The sequence below is a fragment of the Manacus vitellinus genome, unplaced genomic scaffold (genome assembly GCF_001715985.3).
Source record: "Manacus vitellinus isolate BGI_N305 unplaced genomic scaffold, ASM171598v3 scaffold_5_pilon, whole genome shotgun sequence".
Classification (NCBI taxonomy): Eukaryota; Metazoa; Chordata; class Aves; order Passeriformes; family Pipridae; genus Manacus; species Manacus vitellinus.
The window spans coordinates 6,937,528-6,953,683 of NW_021940682.1; the positions used below are offsets into that span (position 1 = coordinate 6,937,528).

The window sequence follows — 16,156 nt, forward strand, 5'->3', positions numbered from 1 at the left end:
AAAAGTTTATTGGATTCAGGTCTGTCAAAGTGAGGCATAATGAAATGGCTGCAGTTAGCCAGAGCTTGTTGGTTATTAATTTTTATTCAGTGGTAGAGTCCCACAAATTGCATTATTGCTTCTGGTGCCATTATCCTTTATTCCTTCTTGCTCATGTTTTAAAGGGGAGGCTTTGTTATTGAGAGTATCTTGAAGATATGTCTTTTTGAATCATTGTGCTTGAAGCAGTGAAGTAGAAAACATCTCTTTGTTCTGATCTCTGGGACTTACAAACTGTTCTCTTTGGGCTTCTGGTATTTTGCACTTTTTGTGTGTCGAGAGGGCTGAGTGCATGAGAGTATTCTTCTCGCCACAGTCTCATTATACATCTGAACCCATTTCTTCAGGGGTTTGGCCCAGTCTTGGCATGTCTTGCATATGGTCATCTTTGGGGTTGGGTCTATAAGACTGCCTATATAGCAGAGCAGAGAGATTCTTGTGTTTGCCTGCAAATGGTGGTGGATAATATGCTGCCTTTTTCCATCCAATACCATCTTTGATGTCTCAGTGCTCTGAGATGGCATTATATTATTGGTATGGGAACAGATCAGCCTTTGTCTTCTCATAGCCTGATTAGCAAAACACTTGCTTTGGTTTCAGGGGGGATCATGACTACCTAGTTTGATTTATTATGGTGTGAGGAGGACCGTGACATTGTCTTCTTTTGAGTTTTGGGGTTTTTTTTAAGGATAGAGTGAAATTCTTCAGTTTTTCATAGAGATATTTTGAAAGGCAGCCTCTGGGGAGAGAGTAGTCGCTAGGGCTGAACTCAGGACATTGAGGGAAATAAAGGCTTTATACTGGAATAGTCTTTGGCAGGGGCTTCTGGGCAAGGGCTGTGTGTGGGCTGGATTGGGTTGAGGACAAGGTGTCATTCTTTTGTGCACTGCACAGTATTGGAACCCTTCATGATACGAGGCTGAGAGAAGGCTTTCTGGAGCTGCCAGAAACATATGGAAACACCTCTCAACCTTGGGGCTGGTTGGCAGTGCTGTCCCTCTCTGTGGGGCAAATAAAGCTGTTGATAAGACAGGAGTGGCCTTTCTCTATCTTTTATTTCCTTTTTGTCCCTCCTCACTGCTTTGTAATGCAGTACCCTGTAATTTCCCCAGGGAGATGAGCCTGCTGTTTTGTATGCAAGTCACTCCTGAGTCCTGAACAGTGACTGTGATGCTGTTCCCTCATCCTTTGGTGCACTCATGACTTTTAATTACCAATTTTCTCCAACAACAGAGGAGGCTTCATTGGATTCTTTGTTTACTTTGCCTCTCCTCTGAGGTCTTGGCTCTCTGATATAATTAATAACGATTTAGTAATTATGCAGGCATCTGATTAAAAGTTCCATGACCTTGGTTGTTCTATGTCAATCAAGGGGCAAAGCTTTCAAGGTGAGAACTTTGCCACTTATTGAAGAGTGACCTTTTATCTTCCCTTTCCTGAGATAAAGCAGCTCTGTCTTCCATTTCCAGGAAGGAACTACCTTATCTGGGGAAGCTGACTGTTCTGATCTGCATAACAGCAGCTTGCAGTGTTGGTGGAGAGGAGACTTGTTCAGTGTGGCAGACTTGGCCAGAGTGTGTCAAACTCATTACTTCAGTACTACAAAGATGCAGATGTTCTGGGCTTGTTTTGTGGGAACAGTTGGATTGGTACAGTGCTTTTGAGTGGCAAGCCAATCTGTTTGTTGAAGATGGAGTGAAAGAGTCTCTTACTGTCTATGGAAAGAGGGATCTTTCTGCAAGCGGATCTCTTTTTACATTTTAGCTGAATTAAGTTTCTGCTTTGAGTTGTTGCTGACACGACAGCTAAGTATGAGTTCTTGAAATGAACATGTCAAGGGAACACGAGAAAGACACCTTTGCATTTGGAGAATTAGGAGAACAGATAAGGAGCTTTCCTCCTCTTCCCCACCGTTTGGGGAACCTGGAAAATAACCCATGAGACAAGTCCCTGCCAAACTCTTCTTTCCAATCGCTCTCAAACAAGCTTGCTTGCTGTTAAGTTCAACTGTGGTGAAGTACATGGAGAATGAGGCACTTTGCAGAGTTCATTAGTTTGTAATAAGGGTTTGATAATCAAGGGTTGTGCAGGTGCAAAAACACAGGTAAACTATGGCTGAGACCCAGAGACCCTCTGGGACCAGCCTTGGAGGGTAGGTTTAGCAACCTGGACTGCAGTCTGGAATCAGTAAGAAAGAGCAGGATACATCAGCTTAGCATCCCTCTCCATATTTCTAACCCTCGGAAGCAGGGACCCTCCTGGCTTCTTCCACATGGAGAACACCAAAGTACTACATCCTTCAAAGGCAGAGTGTTGACCTGGACAGGCTCTTGGCTGCTGGGCAGTAGAGGTTGATGTCTTAGGCCAGTACTGTCAACAGTCCCACCCTCTTAGGAAATCCTCTTGGTGCTGATATCAGTGAGGGGATAAAGAGGCTACATGTCCTTTTCAGGGTTATGCTTTGGAGTAATGGAAGTTTTAACCTTGCGTATGTTCATTGAATTCATGTAATTAGTCTACTGTGGAAGCTGCAGTAAAGATCAGATTCATTGCCTGTAGCTACTGAGATTTTAATACATATCATTACTGCTTAAAACATAAATATTGTAACGTAGCCAATCTGACATAATATCTACTTAAGTTTAACTCCTGAACTTTTAAGGAGGGTTTTAGATACAGGTCACAGGAGGCAGGATGACCAATTTAAACACTCAATTAACAGTAGCCTTTCATCTGTTTGATTTCTCATTACCAGCATTTTCTGAGCGAGAGCTTGTGTTGGAATTATGTGCTGTGGAATTTTTTACAGGAATGTTGTTGTGGTAAGTACTTGGAGATGGGTGATGGGTTTAGCTCTCCTGAGATGTTCCACTAGTTAGCTGGACTTATCCTTTGTGATTTCTCAGTTTCTATGGAGAGTTTGTATTGTTGGGAAAGGTTAATAATCTCTAATATGTCAGTTCAATATTCAAAGTGTACACTTTTGTGCTACAGATTTGTGGAAAATTGCCTTTGCCAGTTATCTCATGGAGTTTTACAGCAGTAGAAAGAAAAATATTTGGGGTTGAAATTTTGTCATCAAGGTCCTGATTTACTTTGCCTGTGATCCAACCACAAGTTGTCCAGTATACAAAATTTCTCATCCTTGTGTTTCTTTTTTTTTTTCAGTTTATAGAAGATTTCTTGGGTTGCTCCTTTTAAAAATCTTTATTCAGTGTCTTTTACTTGTCTGAAATAATACTTTGCTAAACCAGTGTATCCTTCTGTTTTCTCCCCAGTTGGATTCAAGTTAATTTCATATTAAATATTTGAAAAGGGCTTTAATATTAAACAAAGATTTAACTGAAAGCCACACTGCTGAAGATGGTAGCTGGAAAACAAAAGTACTGTGGAAATGCTGTTAAGGGTGGAGAGGAAATGTGATGTGTGATTAAGGAAGGTAAGGAATAGCTGATGGGCAGCAGAGCCTTAAGGGATATTTGGGACAGGAGCAGATCTGAGATGTGAGCAGTCCTGAAACTGAAAATACAGACAAAATCTTAATCCTGAGGTGCATTTGGGTGTTCCCCTTGTTATTGGGATTAGTCATGATGATCAGTAATGGAAGCGGGGGAACTAAAAATATCCCTGTAAATGTACTTGATTTAGGAGGTCTGTGGAATGGAAACTTGCCAGGGGGGGTCTTGCTGCAAACTATACTGTGTTGTTTGTTGTGCAGTGGTGCTCTGGGATGCAGCTTAGAGCTTGAGCACTTCATTGTATTTGTTCCTCTGTTGGCTGCAAGAGTTGGATCTTACCAGGAGGAGAGCTGTCAAGAGGGCTCCAGTGCAGGGGAGTTTACACCAGGAAGATGGCTGTAGCACAGGGAATTAATTTTTCTCCAGTTAATTTGAGAGTGTTATGACTTTTGCTAAACCACAAGTTGCCTTGTGGTACTTTGAAGTTGTCCCTGAAAGAGGATTCTAAGTCTAGGTTGGTTTCAGATACCTCTCTTGAGAGGCTGTAGGAGCAGTCATTTGCTGCCAGGAAGATTAAGCAGGAACAGTGAGGTAGAGAGTGACTGGATTGTCCTGTAGTCGTGAGGAAATGGAGTACAGGGAAGACATTTTGCCTGCAGGTAGTTGATATTCTTGTAGAGATGTGTCCAAGTAATGTGGATTTATTTTTCTTTTAAGTGTAGCACACACTTTGTAAGAAACCATTCACTTGTTTTGGCTGTCTTGATCCTCTGGAAGCTAAATTTGAAAGCTTGCAAAGATGTAGCTTCAGAGGGGTTCCCAGACTATAGGAGGGAGACTTTAGGAGGTGACAGGAGTGTCAGATCAGCATGCCTGGACTGCTGGTGGCAGCTGGCACTGGAAAGCCTCCTACACCCTTAAGAGGCAAAGGGAGACTAACTGTTCTGCAAGAGTCCAGGTCACAGCTCTTCCTGGATGTTTCTAAAATCCCTAAGCTTGAAATCTTGCAGAATCTGAGGCCCCAGGCTCTATTCAGATGCCTTGACAGCCCATGGAGTGGGGCAGCGGGTGGGAAGGAGGCTGAATGGTACTAAGTCATTAAAAGATTATTCCTTCAAAATTAAACAAACATAGTGGAGAATTAGCAAGACAGGATTCTTGCTCATCTCAGAAAGTGCTGAAAATCTGTTTTTTGGACTTCCAGAGATTAAATGTGTCTTTTGAAGGACAGGAACAGAATGCTAAAGTTGATTCTGCAAGCAAGATGCTTTTTATGGCAGTCATTGAACTGCAGTGATGGTTACTTAAACCCTTGCTCTACGTCCACTAGCAACAACTCTTCCACATCAGTTTTGTCTATGAATTTGTTTATCTGTGAATCCCATGGCCCTGAAAGGAAGGTGATCAATCTGTTCTGCCTTAAGTGGTTGAAAGGCAGGCTTGAACTTCATAAGAGAGCTGTAGCCTTTTGTACACTAACAAGGCCTTCAGCATTTTATTAAAAGTGCAAAGAAATTTAAAGAAATTATTGAAGTGCTTCACCTTCAATACCCTCCTCCAACCAGACGTCAACTTCTTGCACCTAATAGCAAGTCTACAAATAGTGATACAATTTAATGAATAGCTAAAAGATTCAGTGCTGGCATAAATGCAAAATATTTCTTTAAACGTGAGATGAGTTTGCATTAACTGCAGAAGACATTCTGTGGAGGGGAAGGGCTCTTAATGCTTGATTCTGCATCTGAAAAGAGAATGATGAAATACTGCAGTCCAGGATGCTGAAATGGCCATTCAGGAGCACAAAGGAAATACAAGCCTTACTCATATCCTCCATCACTGAAAGTGTGGGAAGGGACACCTTCCAGTAGATCAGGTTACTCAAAGCCCCATCCAGCCTGGCCTTGAATGCTTTCAGGGATTTGGCATATGCAGCTTTTCTATGTAACCTATTCCAGTGACTCACCACCCTCATGTAGAGAATTTCTTCCTGATATCGAATCTAGATCTGCCCTCTTTCAGTTTGAAGGAAAATGCAAAATTGAGGAGAGGTGTTCTCCTACCTTAGCAAAAGGAGCCACGCAACAATTCCAGACTTAACAGAGCTCTTGGTAGGATTCTCTCTGCTCTTACAGTGGTAGTAGAATATCTTGTGGAAATATGAGACAGTTTGATCAAAACAGATGGCATGTGCAATAGGAAAGGCAAACAGTAAGGAGAAACTAAGGTAACTTGGGTACATATGGCTTGTTGATTTATTTTAGTTGGTGTTTTTTTTAACCCTGACAGGGAAGCCTCTTGTTTATATTCTGTGCCTTGTTGGAGAAGATTCAATATTGAGTAGCAGCTTTCAAGTTCTCGTGAGCAAATTCCCTCTCTGGTCCTTAAAGACAGGACTAGACAGACTCCCTGAGAAAGCATGTGAGAGATTCAGAAGTGGGAAGAACTGTGATATTATCTACCTATGTAAGTGTGATTCGGTACCTGGAAAAGTACCCAGTGGAATATATTCATTGTGGCTTGACCAACCTGAGGCCTGAATCTGTTACGTTCCTCTCTAGGTAGTTTTCATCCTGCTTTTGCAACTCTAGGGCTATCAGATTCATTCTCAGAAGGAGGATTTGCTTTTCCTCAAAGGGTGAAGGAGTGGTAACAAAAGAGAACAGAGAGAATCAAGGTTGCTCTTTCAGTAAAGGAGTGCTTTATTTTTTCTTGATCTGGTCATGAGCAAAGGGAAATCCCACTTTAGCTTGTAGAGGATTGATTAGGACAATGCTGATCCTTTGTAACAGGGATGTTGCTGTCTGCAACTGGATTTCCTGAAAAGAGGTGTCCTAGAAGAGTCTGTGATAAATCTTAACACATTTGCTGTGCAGACTCTGTTCATGCAGTAGAAATTTACACCTTGAAGAAAATCATTAATAAAAAAAAAAATTGATTCAAGCACATCTAGTTCACAGTGACTTTCTGGATTAATTTTCTTTTCTTTTTGCTCATATTTTTATGTGTTTGTGGACTAAAATTAATTTACTACCATCTATAGACTCTCTGTAGCTCAGCAAAACATACCTAAAATGTTTAAAGAGCTATGATTTTAACACAAGAGATGGCACCAGTAGTAGCCACCATTGCCTATTATTCAAAGGCTGTGTTCCAAAACAGATAAAGCCAGTTGCAAAACCATCTATGGAAATAAAGCCTGTAGCAGCAAGAGGCAAAAGAAACAAATGCTAGACCCATTTGTGGAGGAGGTGAGAAGTGATAATCTTGATGAAGATTGCCTTCTTTCACCAGAGATTATTTTAGAGCACAATTTGAGGGCAGAGCTGTGACTAAGTTGAAGGATGGATCACTTTGTATACCCTCAACTGCTATAAATTGGTTTTTAAACTTTTATGAGCTATACTGTAGCAAAAAGTACAGATGTGTAATTACTCCTGCTTCTACTGCTTTAAGAAGTGGAAGCCCAAGAGGACCTCTCTGCTACTGACAAGATGGAAGTTTTTGCTCATTGAACTGTTTCTGCATTGCAAAGATAGTGTGCACTAAGTAATTGTGGTGAAATAACCTTATCTGAAGCCAAGTGCAGTGGGATCTGCTTTTGTGGAGGCTTACAGGCTTCAGAAAGTCTGACACATTAATGCAGTGAGATTTCAAATAGCTATCAGTTGTAATATCCTGCAGCATGAGAGTAATATATCCAGAAATAATAATAGTGACGTTGTATCCGTGGTGGTCTAAAGGTATGTCAGAAGAGAATTCCACACTGAACCCTAAAGCAGGCTCTTCTCTGCGTGGCAAGAGCACTGAGAGCCCTTTGAGAAAGAAGTGAAAAGATCTGGCAGAGGATGGAAGTGGTGCTGATCTCTCCTCCTGACCATGTGCTAAAAAGACTTGTCTTTACAAGTCGTGCAAGTCTTTACAATGGGACCAGATATCCACCTTTGCATGTTTGTTATCAGTTAATTCTGAAACCAGAACTGCATGGGCATGTTGACACCTTTTCTAGGCTCATCTCTTGACCATTGTTTCAGGGTTTCTACCCAGTTCAGACATGGTAACATGTGAATCACTGGTACCTGGTGTTCAGAAATGTTCAGGGGTGCCTTGAAAGTAGCATTGGGTTGGAGGGAGGCAGCAGTTCAGCATGAGCCTGGTGGGAAGGTGTGTTGGGGAAATGAGGGGTTTTTCTGTGGGAGGACACGCGAGTTGGGCTGCAGTATGTCTCTGACTGAGTTTTGCTAGCAGCCATGGTGCCAATCCCTCAGTAGTTCAGTGTGATGTCCATGTCAGTTCAGGGTCCAGCAGTGACCTGCACCTTGAGGGCTGTCCAGAGAGCAGAGGTGGGACTGACATCCCAGCCACACCTGTGAGTGGCTCATGGCTGCAGTCCTTTAGCGTGGGAGTGTTCAGCGTGCTTCCCTAATATCTTCCCACTGTTGTGGTGCCCTGAGAAAGTTTTCCAGGAGAACTCCGAAACTCTGCTCTTTGTGTAGCTTAATAAGCATCCTTTCCTTGAAAAACTCTGGATGTCAGTGGATTGGAAGGATCCAGATCTGCACTTGACAGGAGATGCAGTGGCTGAGATTTTGTCCAGTGATAAGTCTCTGTTAATGAAGAGAGTTTTGGCAAAGATCTTATGAACTTCCCCATCCAGAGTGGCACTCCTTTCCTGCTCAGTCCCTTACCCAAGTGGCTGCAGCTATTTCTGTCTGGAAATAGGCAAGGAGAAACAGATCATAACAAGTCAGTGTGTGCCTTAGAGCAGAAGAAGTGTTCCCTTGTTCCTTAGCCTACAGTTTCAGCAATATTGTCAGGGTCTCTCACTCCCACTCTTCTTGACACAACTGCCATGTTATTCTTTTATTGTACAAAGTGATAGCTCTACCTTCTCAACTAGCTTCAGACACTGGAGCCCCACACATGTGTTGGGGTGATTTTCTGTTTCTGTGGATGATTTTGTATACTCACTCAGCCCTGGAGGAAGAGATGCAAGTAAGTAATTTTGTTTTACAGGCATGACTTCCATTAGGGATCTAATGCAGAGAAAACTGTCTGGAAAATAACACTGAGTGCCTTGAAATGTGTATTACAGGCTCCCTCCTATGTAAGTGGGAGTGTGCACACTGAGGGGAGAATTCTGGGAGGAACACCAGTGCCAAAGGTCTGTTCTTCACACTTGACTGGAGGATTAAATTCCCTTTCCATGGTCCTTTCTGACTGGCTGTGATGCTGTCACTGGGCTTTTGCAAATGGGGTGGGTTAGAGTTTGGGTGTAACTGCAACTGACAGTTAAGACAGCAGTGCTTTTGGAGACAGTAGATCCATTTGCAGATGCTAATGAAGGGGTTCCTGTTTTTCTTCCATCTAAATTCTCCAAGCAGTCATTTTATTGAAGGAATTCACCATGCTGTGCCATTAAGGAGAGGAGAGGATAAAAATTATTTTTGGAGCCCAGGATGAGGGATTTGGATGGTAGAGTGTGTTAAAGAGAAACCCCAGGTGGGTAATTTAGTGTCTTCTGAGATGGATTCCTTTCTTAATTTATCCAAGAGCATGATCCTTATTCTGGATTAATATACATTATAAAACCAGGTATTTGCATTTGAATTTACTTCTAGGACTCTTGTTTTAGATTGACCAGCAAAGCTGAATATGAAAACATGCTTGCTGGGCTTAAGAGGCATAACAGGACATTCCTTTTAGAACAGTAGGTAAAGCTCCTCTCTGTAGTAGTACAGCAGGAATAGCCTTACTGATTATTTCTGACATATGTATAACATGTCAGTCATTCCAGTAGCTCAGCACCAAGAAGTAGGAAAGTTCATGGTCTCCACAGAGTTCTCTATGTTGATTTGTCCCAGTGACTGGGTTGGTTTGGTTTTGCTTCGACAACAATACTTTTGAGAGTGACATCCTGGATTTTGTTAATTCCAGAGCAAACTCAGACTGTGTGTGACTATTCTTTTTAGGAAGGGAGGGTGTGAAGCTCCCAGCTGAGCATCAGGCAGGATTTTCTTTGTTCTTTCTAGCACATGGGCGATTTAGGGGTGGGGAACAAGCAAGGACACAGCCAAAATCATGCCCGTCATTACTCTTCATGCTTACTTTTAGCTGTGATGAGGGGTTTAGCTGCTGCTAAAGGCATTGATCCATGAGAACATTTACTGTTTGAGTATGTCAGAGGGAGAGTGGTTAGGCTATTAAAATTTATGAATTTACTGTCCTGGCAGTTTTGGGGTAGGAAAGGAGGTTTGGGAAGGTGTACTGTACAAATTTGTTCTGGTATTACTGTGAAAATAGTGTTTCCATTCTTAATGACTATTTGTGAATCGCTATGTTGGAAAGATGAGTTTTAAAAGGACAGTGGGGAAAATGAAATCATGAGTCTAGAACTATTCTAAAGGTGATGTTTGATCACTGATGTGGCACAGACTGTTCATTGGAATGACAGAGCAGCTCTCAGGCCAAGCAGAGAGGTATCTGCTTTTCAATGCTGTTAGGAACATCTCTGTCTGTGGGCCAAAGTTTTCAGAGAAAGAGTAGCTAGAAATCCCTCAAGAAAGTGCTGTAATCACTCAGGAAAGGTGTTAGATGGATAACGTGTCATAAAGAGTTGCTCTAATTTGTTGAAGAAGCACTTAGGCTCAAATTAGCTTGTTGATGGGCATATCACAGAAGGTGCCTTTTGAGATTTGAGTGTGACTGCAATTGATTGTAGGAGAACGAATAAGTAACACTAAACAACCTCTGTTTCTGAAGAGCCAATATTGTGAAATAAAAAACTTCATTTGCAAAAATCATGTAAAGAAATATTTCCTTTAAGAGAGGGAGACCTGTTTTGAAGTATCTGTTATGAGAAGTTCAAATTGAAAGCACAGGTGAGAAAGGAAAGAGATAAGTTAGCAATGCGGTTTTGTAATGGCAAAGGGGTGATAACTGTTTCTGATAAAATGTGTCTTATGTGGTTGGGCTTGTTTTAATTGTAGCAAAATTTTGGGGGGAATCTTGGGAATGGACACTAGTCCTTACAGGGTGCTGAAGAGGATCATTGCTGAGCAGAAGTAGCAGGTATCAATGTTCACAAGGGCAGAATTATCTAACTGAAGGAAGACTGGAAGGAAGTATAAGAAATTTCGTTGAAATAGAAGCTGTTGAAAGTACAGGGGTCTCTGCAGCAAATATGGTGAACAGAAACACAGTAGTGAGTGCAAAACAAAATGACCTGGATACTCCAAGTCATGCTTCAGAGGCTGGTTTGGTCATTTACTAAGTATCTGGTGACAACCTCAATAGTTCAGGACAGAGTGAGGGAAGACCACAGAGGCAGACCTTTTATTATGTGATGGAAATCAGAAAGGAGAGTAAGACTTAGAAGAAGAAATGAAGTGTAGTTGTCTTTGAGGGTTTCCCAGCTGATGAAACAGACTGTTTTATGGTAGCAAATCCTTTTTCTTGGTTAGGCTTTCCTTCCCCTGAATATGCACATCCAATTGTGCAGGACAGTGGTTTTTATAGAGACAGATTTTAGTTAGGGATTTTTAGTTTTACAGAGACAGATTTTGTTGAGTGAGCACTAGCTTGTAAATGCTAGCTCTTAAGTATCTGTTATTGAAAAGGGGAATGAAAGGTTCAACTGACCGTGCGCAAGTCAAATTTTGTGTGATTGCCATCAGTTACTCTGAAGTGGAGAAAATTTAAGGTCAGTGCAAAAGCCTTTACCTTTAAACATATGTCTTAAACGTGGTTAGAGGCTATATTATGGATCCCAATAAAGAAGTGGTGGTGGTGAGAGAACGGGCAGTATTTTGTGTCAGGGCTTGCTGGTTGTAGTTTATTCTGGAGAGCAGCAGTGGGATGGGTTTGACAATGGGGAGGTGCTGAAAAAGGCAGAAGTACTTGCACAGGTGATCTTAAGCTCAGTAAAATGGAAAATTAACTACTGAATGGTATGTGTTAACTTCTGTGAATTAATGCAAAATTGTTCAATTTAGTGAAGTATGGACTGAAAATCTGATCTGCTGGGCCTGCACTGTGAATTTCTTTTGTTACAGGGGACAAATGATTCCACTCTTGGTTTCACAAGCAACCGAGACTTAATTAACACTTGGAAATCACTTTGAGATCTTTGGGTGAAAAATTATGAAGTTCTAAGGATGTTTGATTAAATGCAAAGAACAGCAATGGTTTTCTTGGCAAACCATGAGAGAGTCCTACTACCAGGGATCATTTTCTGCTCTGGAGGCAGGTGTGTTTTGATCAGCATTCTTATTCTTGATGGCAATGGGTTGTTTTGGTAGTGAAGATCAACAGACTGAGAGCAGATTTGTGCTGTGTGCTGTGTTGGTATAAAAAAACCTCTACCCCAACGAATGAGAGGGAGCTCAGCTTTCCCAGTATGTTCAGCCTTACATAAGGGCAAGACCTGTAGTAGAACTCTAGAGATGTTCACTACATTGGTTCTTATCACACGTGTGTAACTGGGTACTACCTACCTTGGTCAAGAAAACCGATTTAAAACCACTTGTAAGATACAGGGGAAATCTAGGAATGAAGAGGGGCTTCCTGATCTTCTGCTACAGATTGGACTGTCCTCTTGTTCTGCTGTGTTGAGTCAATGTGGATTGCCTTGCCAGTGGGGAGGAAGGCTCTGCAAATGTCACTCTTCCCACATGATCCTGGCGATGTAGTGAGGCATCTTTGGCTCCAGTGGGGCACAGGCTGAAAGGGCTGGGGCAGCTGCTTGTCAGTGCTCACCTCCTGCTCTTGCTGCGTTCAGGTGAAGTTCAGAAGAAACACAGTTTTTGGCTGGTGGCTTTATGCATTTCTCTTGCAACCCTGCCCCGGAGAGGACACAGATCAGACATCTAAATCCAGGCTGATCTGTCTCCTGTAACTACTTCTGATAGGAAATGTGGAGCACAATGTTGATCAAGAGTGAGCTGTGTAACAAAAACACTGTCGGTGTAGAATCAGATGTGGTGCCCAAATGAAGGCTGGGAAGGAGTTTATTCCACACTCAGTGATTGAGAGGACTCTGAGATCTTTTTAAAGGTATTGGCTCTCCCTACCCCCAGATATAGTTCACCACAGAGTCACCTGGGCATTTCTCCACTGCCTATCTTTCCTGTGACTCTTTGTAGTGACATGCATTTTCTTTTCAATGGGAACAGGGAGGAAGATCTTTGGCTAGTCTGAGAATAGAGCTTTGATGGGAGAAAGAAAAGCGTAATGTTTGTGTACACAGTTGATTAATTTAAGGTTACAAGGTGCCAAAACACCTCTCAAGCTATCTGCCAAATAAGATCTATTACTTCAAGCAACATGACAACAAAATTTACTTTTGACAGTCTTGTAAAATTCTGTCCAAACAGGATTATCCTTCCTTTCACAAGTGATTAAAAAAAAAGAAGGTAAACAAACCCTGAAACACTTAAGGCTATTACTACAAAATATTGAGCTTCAGTGAGTAAATACTTATGAGATTTTTTGCAAGGATGAGTGAATACTGTATAGATAACAAACCAGTTACTATACTTTATTAGTAACTTTTACTAGTTACACCATTAGTATCAGTTACTACAACACCTCTCCCATGAGGAGAGGCCAAGAGAGTTGGGATTGTTCAGCCTGGAAAAGAGAAGGCTCCAGGGAGACCTTTTTGCAGCCTTTCAGTACCTAAAGGGGGATTATAAGAAAGATGAGGACAAACCTTTTAGCAGGGCCTGTTGGGATAGGACGAGGAGTACTGGCTTTAAATTAAAAGAGGGTGGATTCAGACTAAGTATAAGCAGTACATGTTCTGTGATGAGGCTGGTAAAACACCACAACAGGTTGCCCAAAGAGGTGGTAGAGGCTCTGACCCTGAGAATATTCAAGGCCAGGCTGGCCAGGGCTCTGACCAGCTTGATCTAGCTGACGATGTCCCTGCTCTCTGCAGAGGGTTGGACTAGATGGCCCTTAGAGGTCTCTTCCAACCCAAACTATTCTGTGATTCTGTACTTACAGCATCAGCTGCCTACTATCTCAAGACCATTCCTGTGGCTGCTGCTCTGGGAAGCAGTTCCATTACCAGTGGGGGAACTCAAAAGGTCACCTGTGAAACTCCAGCAGTACTGGGAAAGAACCATTTTTTCCCATTGCTTCTTTTAGAAGTAATCTTTCCCAAAAGTTGTCACTGTGATGGTAGAACCTGTTTTGTTTATGTATCTTAACACTATTAATGGAGAAGTAGTTTTACCAAAAGTAGCCTGTGTAGTTTAAATAGAAGATCTAATTGTGTAATTTATTTGCAAACACTGACTTTCTGCTTAGTATACACAGACTTTTTATTTAGTACATATTTCTTCTAAAAAAAGGAAAGCACATCTGCTTTCAGATCAGTCAGTGGTGGGAGGCAAGTAAAAAGACTGGAAGGTTAAAGAGGAACTTGTTTGTGACCTTTTTTTTTTTGTGAAGAAAAAGGGAAGCTGCTTTTCTGGGGAAGAGAACAAGCTGCAGGGGAAGAGGGAGGAGGGTGCTGTGATGATAGGTCAAAATTCTAAGTTTCCAGTTTTACATAAACTTAACTCACAGTAGCAGGAGTGCCTTGCAAAATGAGAGATTAAAAAAATCAAACTGAAATGATTTTTGTGTGAGAACATGACCTGTGGAGAGTGGTATTTGCCAGATCCTGCTGAGGATAACCTGGCAACCTTGATCACCCTCCGATCTGCAAAACGGTTCAGCATCACAGGAACAGGGCACTGTGCAAATGCTAAAACACCTGCAAATCAGGCTTGAGGAGCAATCAAAGTGAGATAAACATTAATTAGTATAATACCCAAGCCCTTAATGGAGGAAGGAACGTTGATTACACTGTCTCACTTGGGATTTCTTTCTGTCAGAGATGGTGTATGATGACAGTTTCTGATTACACTTACTCAGACATGAAGTAAGACCTTAAAAACTGTTTAAATATGGAGAGAGAAGAGCAGAAAGCAAACAAGTTGATCTTTCTTTGAGTGGTTGAATGTGTTTGGTTTTTTATAAGAGTGTACATTTTTTGCTTTTTGCCTTTCAAACTTTTGAGGTGAATTGGTTTTGTGAGCTGGTTTTGAATGCTTCCCTGGATCACTATAAACTGTAAATGTCTTAGCAGCCTTTCCTTTGCTCTCCCCATCTTGATCCTGAGATGTTGCCAGCTGCTGGGATAGAGGCACAGCGTGGGAGTGGGGAGTGGGTTTCTTGCATTTCATTTTTTACACTGCCAGTCATGAACTCTGAGCTGGCCCACCACAGCGCGTGGGAAGTAAGGGGTAAGACCATTTGTAGAGAGCACTCTGGTGCCTCATAAAACATTATCTTTTGTTAGCCAGCCTGAACACTCTCATATATTCTAGCTAAGATCTCTAGGCCCGCTTCAGTCTAGGGATTGTGCGTCAAAGCTCTGAGTTATGGGTACAGGGGTTGATGCATTGATGTTTTCCCATCACTACAGCAGCCTGAGGAGCCACAAAAGCCCATTGCCTTTTTTCAGAGAAGATTCTTGAAAAATTTGAGGTTTTGTTCTTCTCAGCATACAAGTAGAAGAGAGCAGTGACAGAGGTCATAGGAAAGAATCAGGTGAGGAGGGAGTTCAGAAGCCTGAGATGAAAGGTGGACATTTATCTCCCTCAGCACCATCTTCCTTTGCTGCTTTCATCATGGGATGATGCACACTACTTCCCTGACTTCTGGAAGGCAACTGAAACTTGTCCTAGAGTTTTAGTGGTATCTCATTCATCAGTAGTGATATCATGTCAGTTTTGACACCAGTGCTGTGGAGCAGTAAATGGCAGCCAGCACTGTTTTCTTCCCTTGTTACCCTGCTCCAGCACCAGCTGCTTGGAGAGTCTGGGAATGTAATAAAATACAAGAGCTTTAAACTCCATCCCTTCTTATTCATGCTTCCTGCAGTTTGGCAGGAATTTAATAAAAGCACACTTTGTTGGGGAAAAAAAAAAAAAGAAAAAAAAGGCAGCTTGACTTTCAGGCAAAAAGCCAAGATTTAATAGAATAAATTTACTGTATGTACCCTGAAGTTTAGAACAGCACTGCCAAGCATCCCCCTGCTATCTCTCAGAGCTGGAGCTTGGGCTGGGAGGAGACCAGAAGCTTGACTTACTGTGATGTTTCCTTATTTAAGGGAAAAAGTAATTTAATACTTCGTCTGCCTTATCCTCCTGTGCAACTTCATTTCTCATTCTGCTCCATAATGTTCTTTCTCCTTGGTTGATCGCTTACTTTTGTGCTTCAGACATGAAATTGAAGTTCTTTGGTATTCTAGAGAGGTTTGCTCCAGCCTCTGCTGCCTCACCTTTCTCATTCACCTTGATGTGGAGCTTGCCTCTTCTCTCTCCCACTTCACAAGTTTTGTCATCCCTGTCTCTTTTGGGTGACATGTACCCTCAGCATAGACAGCAAAGCGTCTCCTGTTGCTGTGATGCTTCCTTACAGATGAATTCTGTCTTGCTCAGCCACTTTTCTGGGAATATGTCAGCCTGTCTTTAAACCTGCTCTGATTTTAAACTTCTTTCTGATGCTGTCTGATCCCTGGCAAATATAGATGATAAAAATCTCTTTTTTGTTGTTGTTGTTGGCATTATGGAGTGCTTGGAGACATGCACAGAAATGTAGCATTA

At 41.9% G+C, this 16,156-nt stretch overlaps 1 protein-coding gene across 3 annotated transcripts in view; it reads left to right on the forward strand.

Annotated features, from left to right (window-relative positions):
- WASHC1 (WASH complex subunit 1) overlaps nt 1-16,156 on the forward strand; it is a 43,551-nt gene that overhangs the window by 11,976 nt on the left and 15,419 nt on the right. The window lies entirely within an intron of this gene.